This window comes from Podarcis vaucheri, assembly GCF_965113315.1.
Source record: "Podarcis vaucheri genome assembly, chromosome: 4".
Taxonomy (NCBI): Eukaryota; Metazoa; Chordata; class Lepidosauria; order Squamata; family Lacertidae; genus Podarcis; species Podarcis vaucheri.
The window spans coordinates 73,719,665-73,734,203 of record NC_138762.1 but is presented as its reverse complement, the minus strand read 5'-3'; the positions used below and the strand labels follow the sequence as shown (position 1 = coordinate 73,734,203).

The window sequence follows — 14,539 nt, the reverse complement described above, 5'->3', positions numbered from 1 at the left end:
AAAGTATTGTGATTCACTTAGAACAGTGCTTTTCAATTTTCCATTAACTCTGTTCACATTGGCTGACCATGGAACATTAGCGTCTCCTAGAAGATCCTAGGACATCTTCTAAGATGCAGAGAAATCACATGAAGCACTGGCAAAGCATATGGGTTTATCGTCACACCATGTGAACAGGGAACACACTCTGGAATAGACCCAGCAAGCTCTGTGGCTCTACATTGATAGGGAGATCAGGATTTGCCTTATATTTCTGGTCTTCTCATTGAGCACCCCATGGTAAACTGCATGCCCAGGTGCATGATACCTGCAGCCTGGTGAGGCGCCAACCATAGAAATAAGACACAGGACATTTGTATTCGGTCAAAATTGGCTACAGCTTTATTGACTACAGATGTAAGTAGAGATCCCACAACAATTTCTGCTGTAAGGGAGAGAACCTCCAGGTGTGGCCATCTTTTTATACCATGAAGGTGGAGTCAGCTTCGGCTGGGTCAGACCCACCCCAGCTGTGCCCTGGTTGGCCTGTTCCAAAGGGCCTTTGGCATCAAGCCAGCATGGCCCCCAACAGTTGTGAGGAGAAGAAAATATGCTTCTTGGAGCTGGGCCATGGCTGCACCAAGGCAACAAACACTGCTTCTCTGGAGCACCAGGTAAACGGTAATGTCCAAGGAACCCGGAGTTTTCTAGAACACACTTTGAAAAGCACTAATATAGAACCACCAGTGGTTGCCAGAAAAAAATATTCCTTGGTTTGGAAGTACACATTCTGGTGACTTTTTTAATGGGTTCCGATACATACATTGTAACAGCTTGTAATGCTTTCTTCTGAGGTCAATATTGGGGAAGTCTGTAGTTCTGGAAAAAATGACATTTAGCACTATCCTGGCAGCCAGCACATAGCTGCAGTGTAGTTTGAAAGGTGGGTCCAGTTCTTCTCACCCAACTGTTGATCAGCTAAGAAGGGGGAGTAGTGATCAGATAAGAAGGATCTACACATGTTTCACCTAGCATGTGGTTTTCAACATAAGGAGCACAGGATAAAGTCATTGAAATGTAGAAGCTGAGCTACAGAAACTTATGAAGGGGAGTCTCATTGATTCAGGAAATGTCACGACAAAGAGTAGCCAATCTTAATTTTAAAATGTGAATAAATCCTATTAAAATGTCTGGAAGATAATAATAGGGGTGCCTCATATTTGCAATCCAAGTTGTGAGTTGTCCTTCTGAATGCTGGATGGTATCCACATTTTGAGGCTCCTGTCTGCTCCCAAAATGTCCCCCCCCCCCGGTTTCCTGCAGAAGCGTCACTTGATCTGCAACTATATTTTCAGGTTGGTGCTTGGCTACTTTATCGTACTGATCTGGAGGACAGGATTAAAATAACTGTTCTGCACATACACATGCCATCACCATTGGCAAAGGAGGGTTTTTTTCCCTCCTTGCAAGTGAAAATCTGTTCCAAATGGACCTCCATTTGTGACGGATCTGGTTCTTTTTATGCGGGCAGATTGTTGCAAGGGTTTCCCCTCCCCCAAAATTATGATAGGCAGCTTCCAGTTAAGGGATCCAGTTGCTCGGAGAGTGTCTTTACTGCCAATAACTTGCCTCAGTCCAGCTTGGGGTGGGGGCAGGAAGAGAAAGAAGAGAAGAGCTTTAGTTTCTCAAAGCCAGAATTTAAGAAAAGCTTGTGAACTATCCTTAGAATGCAAAGAGGTAGATTTGCAAGCATGCAATCTAGCATGTGGGGATGATTTTAGTGAGAAGTTCCAGAAAATAGCCTTTTAAAAACCAATAAAGGAAAATGTAAAAACATATGGAATTTTACTAGAGAATAAGAAAGGGAGGGGGGAAAGGAAGGAAATGGAAAGGCATCAAAATTGCACTTGCATAGACTTGCAAAGGAGAAACAAAGCTCAGTTTAAATTAGCAACATACTTTCCCCCCCCTTCCAGTAGCACCTTAAAGACCAACTAAGTTAGTTCTTGGTATGAGCTTTCGTGTGCATGCACACTTCTTCAGATACACTGTATCTGTAACTTTAAATTAGCAACTTACAATTTCCTTGCTTAAGCAGAGTCTTAGATTTCAGAGCATGTACAGATGTCCTGCCAGACGGGATATTCTGAAAGACAGCAACTTTGGAGTCCTGATTAGATAAGGAATATAAAATACTAAGTGATGCTTCACATTTATATGAGGATCCGAGACTGATAAAAGCTGCCCCTCTGTGACACTACTATCCAAATCCCTGGAAGACTTCATGCCACCCACACTTCTCATATTTTACTCAAAGAGGCTGGCAAATCAGGTACTATGGTTGTCACAAACCACTTAGACTACATATGAAAGGCTGAGAGACAACACTCAACACCAACACATTTTGCAGGCAATTGTCTTTGTTTGATCCTACCAAAGGAATTACACAGCTTCCTATAGTGCCAACTCAAGAAGCTTCAATTTGCTTGTAAATAAAATAAAATAAAATCCATTTTTTCCTTACGATCAATTTTATAGTATTCCCAAGTAATGGTTACTGTTGGATTTAAGAAGTTGGGGGCAGGGGAGGAGAAACAAAGTGTAAAAGTATTGAATATGTTGATCCTGGACCTTATTGAATTAACTTAAATCACGATGAAATTGTATTTTTGTCTTTCAAAAAAAATATTTCCGAGTCAGATTTCAGTGCAGCAAAAGAGATCTGTGCATGGAAACTGGCTTCTGCATATGGGCCACTGTTCTAAATTAGATCCACGCATGCAAAGGGGTACACATTGGACACTTCTGCACACCATACACTCTGCCAAACAAATGGTTGGCAGTATTAGGGACAGTGGCTTGGATCCAGAATTCCTGTGAGTGAAGCTGAACTCATGGGCACTCTCGCTAGGAAAGAAGGAAGGAGCTGATATTGATTCCTCTATCCTCCTTGCAGTCCCATGAAAATATGCTCTGGAGAATTGCATGATGCTGCAGCCAGGAGGGGGAATCTGCCAGAATTTCCTCTACATGATTTCAATCCGTTCCATGAATCCAATGAGTCCATCCATTTTTGGAAATGCAACTCTGGAGCTAATCCAGTGTCAATGATACAGGAATGAGGAAATGTTTCCCTTTCTCTCCTTCTTCTCCAACACATGATCAGTATTTTCTCTCTAGCATGAAAGTTGTGCTTAGATCTGTGCATGCAGCCTGATCCTGAGGAAGAGAGTCTCAAAGTCTAGAAAACTCATATTATTCATAATGTTGATTTTTCGCTTCTCTTCTACCTTCATGCCTTTCTTTCAAGTTGTTTCCCTCTGGAGAAATGTAATGTTGCCTCTGCTATTTCCTGAATTAACACATTATTATTAATGTCACAGACGTCTATGGAACAACTTGTTCTTACTTTTACACACTCGCTACAGAAATGATGTTGGAATTAAATTCTAAATGTGTCACTTCATCAATTAAAAGGGACACAGTGGGCAAAAAAACCAAGTTGTGGTTCAGAGCTTGAACATGTGCTTCCCTGAATTTTCAAACAGCTGTTAGCATTTTCATCTGTCTTCATGACGGGCTGGTGTGAATTCAGCTTCACTAGCTAAATGCATTCTCTGAATAGATAGAAATCTATAGCTGGTTCTTAAGGTTGCCACCTTGAAGCCTGGATAGGTTAAACCCTTCCATGTTGTGCACGGAATAGCCACATATTGCAAAGATACTTAACAGCTTGTTAAGTATCTTTGTTACCATGAACATTTCTAAAAGCTGTCTAAAATATATAAATAAAAGTAAATAAAAACTAGAGGGCTCCAAAAAGTGGGTTGATTCTTCTCAGACCCATACGGAGGACTATAGCTTCACATTGGGTCTGAATCAGAACCTCACTTGTCTCCCCATTGACTATTAGAGGAAATCAGCACATAGTTTTGGACTTTTTGCTTTGTGGCAAAACTGACTGAAATTTGCATGCTTAATATCCCCTTCCAAGTGGATGATGCATGTCAAATGTCAGACAAATAGGTGCAGAGGGGGTTGTTTGTGTATGTGCAAGTAGCCCTTGAATTTTGAAGGGTTGTTTTTTTTTTAAGTAAATGCTATTATAAATATTTTGTCATAATTTGATGGATTTTGTAGGCACAGTAGCCTTTTACATGTAGAGGGATACTGTCAAATTTCAGATGGGTAGGTGCAAAAGGTGTTGTGCTAGATGCCTTTGAATTGGATTGGGGGTTACGAAAACCAGATCTGTCTCATTTCTGTTTCATGGATCACAATACTATCTATTTGGAAACTGAGCGAGCCAAACCTTTTTGGAGGTGGTATAGTCCTGTTATAGAACTGTTCTGTCTTCATTTACGTTTGAAGAATTTGAAAGCAGACTTGTGTGAAGATTCAGTTGACCACTTTCAGGTTAAACTGTCAAGTTAACAAGTTGTAGGGTTTCTCAGGCATTTTAAAGCCTTTATTGATTTTAAAAGGCAGAATTCTGCAGTAACTCTAGAACTCTCCTGACGACTCCCTCCAAGCCTGGTTAGGAGTGAAGAAAGTTAAAAAGATTTATTTTGTAACTGATCTTCAGATTATGAGTCATTTTAATTGGCTGCATTTTAAGCAAAGGTCCCATCATGCTTCTGATGTTACAGGCAGTGCAATGTGACCTAGAGACCTCTGCATCCAATACCAACAATATTTCACATTGTTCTCAGTGGCCCCTGAATGCTGTTGTGCACTTGCTGTTCTACAGAGACCCTACAGCAGTACAGTGGTGCCTCGCAAGATGAAATTAATTCGTTCTGCAAGTTTTTTCTTCTTGTGAGTTTTTCGTCTTGCGAAGCACGGTTTCCCATAGGAATGCATTGAAAATCAATCAATGCGTTCCTATGGAGACCGTCCAGGGACAGAGGGGAAGCGCCGCACGCCTTCCCCTCTGTCCCCGGACCTGTTTAAAGCAAGGGGCGGTGGGGAGAAGATTGCTTCTCCCCGTTGCCTGCCCCGCAATCTCCGGGGACAGAGGGAAAGGCGCGCGCGCCTTCCCCTCTGTCCTCGGACCTGTTTTAAAGCAAGGGAAGGGGCAGCGGGGAGAATCGCTTCTCCCCGTTGCCGCCCCTTGGTTCAAAAGGGGTCCGGGGAGAGAGGGGAAGGTGCGCACGCCTTCCCCTCTGTCCCCAGAGATTGCGGGGCTGGCAACGGGGAGAAGCGATCTTCTCCCCGCCACCCCTTGCTTCAAAAGAGGTCCGGGGACAGCGGGGAAGACGCGCTGCACTTCCCCGCTATCCCCGGAGCTTGCGGGGCAAGCTTCGTTTTGCGAAGCAAGCCCATAGGGAAATGCGTCTTGCGAAGCGGCTAAGAAAACAAAAAACTCCTTCGTCTAGCGAGTTTTTCATCTTCCGAGGCGTTCGTCTTGCGGGGCACCACTGTATCTTTTGCTAGCCTTTACCACTAAATAAATGTCGAAGGAAGAGGATAGTCAGGATGATGAGGGCTCGTGGTAGGAGCCGGGCATTTTGGGGTCCATTCAGACTCACGTGCAAATTTCAAAGGATCACAATTTGAAACAGGCTTGAGAGAGAGAGAGAGAGAGAGAGAGAGAGAGATTTGTGACATTTAGGATACAAATGCTTGAATGAAATGCAGTACCATTACTTGTTGTTGCTGTTCTTTAGTTGTTTAGCCGTGTCTGACTCTTCGTGACCCCGTGGACCAGAGCACGCCAGGTACTCCTGTCTTCCACTGCCTCTTGCATTTTGGTCAAATTCACGCTGGTAGCTTTGAGAACACTATCCAACCATCTCGTCCTCTGTCGTCCCCGTCTCCTTGTGCCCTCCATCTTTCCCAACATCTGGGTCTTTTCCAGGGAGTCTTCTCTTCTCATGAGGTGGCCAAAGTATTGGAGCCTCAGCTTCACAATGTGTCCTTCCAGTGAGCACTCAGGGCTGATTTCCTTAAGAATGGATACGTTTGATCTTCTTGCAGTCCATGGGACTCTCAAGAGTCTCCTCCAGCACCATAATTCAAAAGCATTAATTCTTCGGCGATCAGCCTTCTTTATGGTCCAGCTCTCACTTCCATACATCATTACTGGTAGTGCCATTACTACTGGGAGCTAAAACTTTGCAGCAGAATATAAAGACAGGGACACTGTGTGTGATGATGGCTTTTGTTATACATACCTTGGAATCATGCGACTTGGGATATCACACCATTACTATTAATCTACAATTTGATCCCACAGCCATAAGAAAGTAATCTACAACTGGCTGTAACTGGAGATTTTTCGACAGCAGCAGTAATTGGAGCTGACATGTATGTTTTCTGTTTATGAAAAGGATGGCAAAAGAAATGCAGAGAGGGTAAACAAAGAAAAACAAAACAGTCTGATATATTTGGAATTGACAACTACTAGTAAGTTGAGAAACCCACTTCCTGGATTTATTTCACTACTTGCAAGAATCAGCATCAGTAAGCCAATTCTTATAGTCCCCACCTCCAAAGGCCAGATCCCCGTCTCCCCAGCTCCCACCTTACAAATTCGTTTTCCTACTTTTCAAACCATTTAACACCTGAGAATTTATAGTAGAAGAAAACAATGTTCCATCTGTATTTTAACTTGTCAATCTGTATTTTGCTTACCTTTAAGTGAATAGACACAGACCTCATTTTAATAATTGCCTGCATATTAATTTCCATTTATACTCAATTATGGCAAGGCAATGCATGCCAACAGAATAAAAATTAAGATCAAGTCATTAGAATATTTCAAAGTAATGCAACATACGTTGAATCTTAAACCATCCAGCATTGTATATCTAGGCAACTGATTCAGGATCAGTTAAGCATGTAAAAATGATGTAATGAGCATCTTCATTGAAGACTAAAAATTAAGGTGCAATAAAGGTAAAACTGCAGGGCTTACAGTAGCTTCTTTCTATGATTGAGGGTTGTGGTGCACAGAGGCTATATCATGAAGAACGTTTATTTGGCTTGTTGTTTATGTTAGCACACATTCATCATGGAAGTTATTGGTGTCTTTCTGCCCTGTAGCCTAACAAACCTCTATACGATGGGAGCTTAGTGTTCACATTGGATGTATTTTACATGTAGGTAATTGAGTCTGAGAGAGAACAACTTGTTCAAAGTCACTTGGGCTGAACCTGGCTGTAAATAACAGACCACTGAAGTAGTTCCATCATGCTTCTATTCCAGCAAAACAGTTTCATGGATTGTCTTCAAGACTGCTGCATTAGATAAGTCAGGAGCACAGATCCTTGGAGCAGGGGCAGACTTTGGCACCCTGTGTGACACAAAAATCCAGAGTTTCTTGCCTCTCGCCTTCTATTGTTCATCATTGTTGTGGCACCTCCTGCAGCACTTCCTCTCAGCTTGGCCTAGTGCAGGCAAACCTGTCACACTACCCTAAAACCATCTCTGCATTTAGGATGGTTTATAGTGGCATGGTGAAAAAGTAAGGCCAGCCATCTGGCACTGAGGAAGGTATTAAACACAGCAACCAAGCCCACAGGGCAGATGTTAGAATGAAAATAGATAATTTATGGTGCTAGTAACCCCAGGACATGTGTAGCTATCATAGGATAACAAGACCCTAAGGAATTATGAAATACAAGGAAAGAGACAGGAGATATATATACACAAATCCAGTAATCATATTTACCTTACTTTTCACGCCAGCAATGATCTCATAAACTGTAGGGTTGTTAACTGTACAACACTAGGTCCTATTTAAATGAATGCGGACTTCTTCGCCTGCAAATTTCAGTACTCCTAGATCAACTCATAAGAGGTGAAGACAAATAAAACAGGGGAAAGAATTAGATGTCCTGTATTTAACAATACTGTAGAAACTATTTTCGTATGTGTAAACTAAAGGATTGCTCATGAAGGACCGTATTTATTTTCTCTCTCCCTTTATTGCCACCCTTTGGGTTCCTGGGGAGGAAAGAGAGATCCTGTCCCCATCAGGATATCCCATTTTTTACATGCTCTAGTGTGAGAACATTGTTGGTGAATCGAAGTGGATTTTATCAATAGAATCCCCTAGTTACTCCATTTCCCCATTTTTGTTTGTTAAGCTATTTGGATTATGATGGCGATTTCAACATAACATTAAGGATTCTAATATGCGAAATCCTGTACAAATATTATTGTCCATATTCTGTGGAAAACAAATATTTAATCGGCAAACTGCCCCCTGAACCATGTAGAATGGCATTCCTTTTATACCTCTGTTGACAGATTTCTGAATTAATTGTGCTGTTGAATGAGTAGGAGTGATTTGTTTGCCTCTTTTAAATATTGACATTAGGCTTCTGGTTCACCTGTAATATCTTCTATTCATGCCCATGGTGCTACGGCACAGCCTCAATTTTGTTCATTTAGTTCCTCAAAGAAATTCCTGCCTTATTTGTACTCTCCCATTTCTAAATAATAATAATAATAAAAAAATAAAAAGCCACTGGGCAGGAACGAGAGAGCGAAAGGCAGTTATTCAAAGCCAAGGGGGCTTTGAGTTTCTGTGTCTTAAATATCAACTCCAGCCCCAAATACCAACCTCATACCACCTTTGAATATGAGGGGACTTTGAAAAGCAGTTTGTGGCATGGCAGCCAGGGAAGTCAGCTGTTCAAAGGCGGAGACCCAAAAATCCCAGTGGGTATACCCAACCAATAGGCATGTTGATTCCAACCACTGCTACAATTTTGAAATACTGAAACAACTAGTGAACAATGTTTCACAAAAGAAAAGGGTCTACTAGAAACTCATTTTTTAAAAATGTAATATGGGTTCAGCCCAAACACATTTCTCATTTAAACTTACCCACTAAAGAGCCATCAGAAAATGCAGTTATTGTTTTATATGTGCTCCCTGGTTCAAACAGAAATGTTCTAGCTGAGTTGTTAACAGCAAAGATAGCCAGTGCTGAATCTCCAGAAGAAGTGAAATGAATGGATTTCAGATAAAAATCACAAATGTTGACAATGGCAGCTGAGTCAATTATGCCATGAATAATGACATCAATACATAGAACTGGTTTGCATGTAACACTTAGCTTAGGACAAACAGATCAGCATGAGGGTTCCTGAAAAGGCTCATGGACTCTCCATTCTTTCTGTAATTCTTCCTCTTCTGTGCTAAGCCATGGTTTGGCTTTGTTTGTCAACCTGGACTTTTGGTTTGTGCACATTGCTTGACCGGAGAGCTGCACTGCAAAATTCAGATTTGATAGATCACTTTTTTTCGTTCACTTATTGTTTCGCAAAGTGCGAATTAAGTGGGTTCCCCTTAAAATGCCAACTGAATCATCCCTAGCTGTGTGACTTGGGAGCGCCCATGGACAGGAACTTGCCAGCAATTCCCTGGAGTATAACATCTCAAAATGCTGCTATCAACATGGAATATTTCCTCCTGACTATTACAGTTCTATAACTGGAGAGCGCAGGTCACAAATTAAGTCTTCTGAACAACTGCTTGCAGGCAAGACTGAGAGACAGCTTTGACAGCATCAAGAGAAATAAGTTGTGATTTGGTGAGTTGGCTCAAGTCCCATTTTCTTGTCAATATTTTCAACAAACTAGCTTTATTCAGCTTCCTACTCCCCAAGCTAGCTGGCCACACACACCTTCTTAGGATATACTTAAACACTCTTTTCCTCTAGTTGACATAACTTCTTAAAGATGCTTTGATTTCCATGACAGCAGGGATGGCGAACCCCTGGCCATTCAGATATTACTGAAATTTTTCCATGCATACATGTATTTGCACCTCTTCTGAAACGTTAAGTGCTCACCGCTTTAAAAAACAAAAACTAATAAAGTCTGAATGCACCACAAATCTAACCTCTCTTTCTTCTGCTACAATAGTGCATCATAGTTGTTCTATTCATCTAGGCTATTTCCTTAGCTGTCCTCCTTTATTCGAGAGGAGATTATGGAAATCAGGAAATTAACTTGAGCAGCCTTTCCCCTCCTTTCTTTTCAAAAGTGATCCAATTAATCAAATTAAAAACTGTTGTTTTGGAACCCATCTGTCAGTTTGGTACCTTTCCAAACTATCTGAGTAGATCAGTTGGTTTAACAGAATCTCTGGAATTCAAACTTACTCTTTTATGCTGTTGCCACATGTTCATTTGGTTAAAAAACACGTCAGGAAAAAAAATCCCAAAAGGCAATGAGCTAGCTGTCTGTACCTTTCATGCATAGTCATAGTAATTTATTCAGAGAACTAGGGAACAATGTTTCTTAGCTCTGTGGAGATATGGAAAGGAGGAAGAAAAACTGCCTTCCTTGAAAATATATATACATCTTACATCTCACAGCATGTTCCCCATAAACAACTACTGTGTGTCTCCTCCCATTTCATAGCGTTGAACTTCGGCATGTTCTTTTATTCTCTGTTGCTCTGTTGCTTCTCTGGATGAAATGTGTTTCCTGTAAATAAGAACATTTTTTTGGTTGACTAATATGTTGGAGGAGCCACATCTGTGTATATCATTTCAGGCCATAGGAACAGCAGTTGGCCTGCTGGATATCAAGACTTGAAACAATACGCTTAAAGGCTGTCATTGAAATAGCAATGATTTGAAAAACATTCTCCATTCCTCTAGAAACTGCTTAATTATAAATGCTTTCAGGAGAGGCCCTTTCTGTTATAAGACAGTAAGACAGCTTGAGAAAGACAGCCAGGAGCAGCCCAGGTCAAGCCATTTTGCTGTCTGAGGTGGACAAGATGGCACTCCACACCTTCCATTCCACATACTAGACAGGCTGTTGAATCTTAGGCCCCATTTGCCCTATACATTGAAGGTGGTGTCATGCATGACTTCCCCCAAAGAATCATGGGAGTTTTAGTTTGTAAAGGGTGCTGTGAGTTATGAGGAGACCTCTATTCCATCCACAGAGCTACAATTCTTAGAGTTCCTTAGCAAGGCAGATTGAATGTTAAACAGATTGAATGAGTATTGAACTGCCTTGGGGGAAAGGAGGAATATAAATATGACAACAAGAAGGAGGACGAGGAGGAGGAGAGGAAGAAGCTCTCTGAGTGGAATAGGGACTACCTAGCAATTCTCTATGAGTCCCTCAACCCTTAACAAACTGCAGTCCCAGGATTCTTTGGGAGAAGCCATGACTATTTAAAATGTTGCCATTCCATTTCAAATGTATGGCATAGATGGGGCCTTACTTCAGTGCTGGCGAGAGGACATTGATCCTCACTGCACCTACAGACAGCAGGTTGTCTTAGGAGGGGCAGGCCAGGCTATGTGGCACACACAGCTCTGTTCTCCACCAGTTCTTGATCCCTGTCCCCTGGCATCTGTCATGGGAGGAGACTTAGTAACAGTATGGCTGGCCCTGGAGATAGTTGTAATGGGTGGGATGTGTGGTAGGTTTTATAGATGAAATTGGAAACAATTGTAAATGCTTTCCTAAGTGTTTCACTAACCTTTACTAAATGGTGATGCCAGAAGTTAGCCTCAATATGTAGCACTGCCTGTTCGGGCAAAGAAACTGGCATAAGTGAACACAATCAGTAGAAAGGTAGAGATGTTGTAGGAGAGTCTCTTATATCAAAGTTACTGGGGAAATATGATGAACTGCTGAGATGTCCCTTCCAGCAGGTTATTGCTGTGGACTATTAAGTCTCCACAGGAATCTGTTCTAGAGCAAGGTGCAAGGTTCAAGACTTTCCCCAAGTAAGGTTTGAAATTCTTTTTATCCCCTGAATCTGCTCTTATTCCTTTCTTTTCCAACCTTTTCCAGACTGTCCCTATTCTATTCCCCACTTTTTCTGGTTGTCGATCACATTTTCTTTTGAATTTATGCTTCCTTATGATCACCACATCCATTGTTCTCACCATTGACTGTAGCACAGATACCATTCACGTTTCTTCACTCCTGTTCCTGTTGCAACCAGCTGAACAGTCTACTCTGTATATCTTTCTTCTTCTGGGACCTGAGGTGATGGAGTCTGAGCCAGGAAAACACTCTCCTGTGCCTTTCCTTTCAGATGCAACTTAATCATGAGGGAACATTTTAATGAATTCTTCTCCATGAGCCATTTGCAGCTACAGAATCTGTACATCCTGGTCTTCCATACTGACCTAGGCACTGTTGCTTGCAGTGCTGTTGTAACATTCCTGTGGGGCAGAACATCATGCCTTGTGGCATTGCACAGGCACAGATGTTGGTTCACCCCATACAGGTCTTTTCTTTTCTGGGGCAGCAAGTCTTGGCAAACATTGTGAGAAATGGTTCCTGTACTTACAACAAGCACAGGCCTGCTTGGAAGAGAAGCTTAACAATGTCTATAGACAATGTTGGATTTTATGAAAAGCTATCTCTGTTTCAGGGATGTAGAAATTGTGGCCCTGCAGATGTTCCAGTACTGAGTGAGAATATCTGAGGAGGGATTCCTCACCCACTCAGGTGAATATGCTTAGAATCTTCCCCATGGCCAGGAACCCTGCATTACCAGGGTTCATGGTCATGGGAAGTCTTCTAAGCTGTATCTGCTTGGAATCGCTCTTCAGATCTTTCCATTCAGTGAAGGAAGGTCAGGTGGAGTAGAAGAGGACATTAGGGACAGCACCTGTACTGTCCAGTGCCCCTTTATGTTCTGTGTACCTTCACACATTTGTTAAGTGCCTGAACAGGTTTGTGACTCCAGAAGTTGTCTCACCAAAATGAGACAGTTACAAAACTTAGCAGTGAATCCCCCCTAACAAAAAGTGTGAATGTTGCATGTTAACTGATGCAAAACAGGCTTCCCAATGAATCATGTTTAAATGGAGCAAGTCACTGCTTGGCAGTAGTAAACTTTATGGCTCCTTCAATAGGAATAGACATTGCCTCAAGAAAAATCTGGCTCCTGGTGAGTAAGAAGCAAAGAAGCAGTAGCCAGTTAAGCAAAATAAATGTGTGTGTCTTTTTCCAGTCTGGTACATTTCACTAGCTCAGTCAATGAATATAGTATTGGGGTAAGCTAAGGTAATGAATCTTCTGGAGAAAGGTTTTTTAAAAATAAAAATCATAATAATCTTTACTTACAAAGAAAAAAACTGATCCGTCACCTTCACTGATGTGTACTTAGTTTAGGGCATCTTTTAATAATTATCTCTATTCCCTCCCCTACCTCAGCCACCAGAAGCAGCCCAGGAGCACTGGGGGAATACTTGGGTATTGTCTCCCCTCCCCCATGAATTTTAAAGGTGCAGCTTATTTGCAGGTGCAGCTTATATTCGGGCCAATACGGTAATCAAAATAAAACAACAACCCAATAACCCCTTCCATAACACATTTTTAAAAAGCCTTGCCCCTTTAGTTTACTCAAGAACAGTGCTTAAGACTGCAGTTCTATACACACATACCTGGAGCAAGTCCCATTGAATTCAGTGAGGTTTATTTCTAATCAGACACACACTGAATTGTAAAGAAAGCAGTTTGTTTCTGTGACCAAACCATCAAGCGACTGGTAGAGCTGGATTCTGTCTTTTTTTTGCAGGACTCCACAGGTTCACGATATCTGCCATCTGTAAGAAATGGTTCTTAATAGGAACATTATATTAAAAGTCAATATTATATTGTACTCTAAAGAGCCACTTCAGTGTTTTTGAGAACCAGTGCAATCTCTCAGGCAGCAGACTCAGGTTTCCATCTTCATTATTCTGGCATTCTGGCCAAACCGCAACGAAGCCTTGCTATGTCAACGATTGCATAAAAGCAGGTACTTAACTGTATTCTTCCAGAAATCAGTTAGATTGAATATTAAAAATAATCTTGGGAACATTTCAGCTAACGTTGCCAATAATTTGGAAAGCACAGCAATGGCAGTCAGGTAGTTCCTGTTTCAACCTTCTGGAAATTCTATCAGGAAACAGGAATGACTGAAGCAGGAATGCAAACATGGAAACAAATTTACTGTCAGATATTGATTGCTGAAGCTACTTGAGCCATCTGAGGTTTGGAATTTTGCTGATCTTTTCCTCAACTTTAAATCAAACAGGAGCGGTGCAAACCTATAGAGCCAGTGTGGTGTAGTGGTTAAGAGCGGTAGTCACGTAATCTGGGTAACTGGGTTCGCGTCTCCGCTCCTCCACATGCAGCTGCTGGGTGACCTTGGGCCAGTCACACTTCTGTGAAGTCTCTCAGCCCCACTCACCTCACAGAGTGTTTGTTGTGGGGGAGGAAGGGAAAGGAGAATGTTAGCCGCTTTGAGACTCCTGAAGGGGAGTGAAAGGCGGGATATCAAATCCAAAAACTCTCTTAACTCTCTATAGACCAAGAATAGGGAAACCGAGGCCTGGGCCCCAAATATTGATCTCCTGCTCTCTCTGTGTGTCCCTCAGAATGTGGTCCCAGGCCACACACCCTCCTTCACCGTGCCCCTTCTTTCCAGACCACACCCCTCACTAGTCCTGCTTTTCACACTCCTTGTGTGTTTTTGCCTGCCTAGAATATGCCATTGAACTGTGACAATACTTCTTCATTGCCTGGATGAAGGAAAGAGAGGGATGTGTGAGCAAATTAGCATTTGTTTCTCC

The 14,539-nt window shown here is 41.9% G+C and overlaps 1 long non-coding RNA gene across 2 annotated transcripts; it reads right to left on the bottom strand.

The window, feature by feature from the left end:
- Positions 1-358: 358 nt before the first annotated feature.
- Positions 359-13,524, bottom strand: LOC309530933. Of its 2 annotated transcripts, none has more exons than XR_014218966.1 (4): positions 13,367-13,524; positions 7,655-7,773; positions 2,059-2,139; positions 359-1,618 (listed from the first exon to the last, which is right to left on the bottom strand). It is a non-coding gene; the product is annotated as an uncharacterized lncRNA (long non-coding RNA). The 2 variants fall into 2 exon arrangements; XR_014218967.1 differs by having other exon boundaries at positions 7,655-7,764.
- Positions 13,525-14,539: the final 1,015 nt, after the last annotated feature.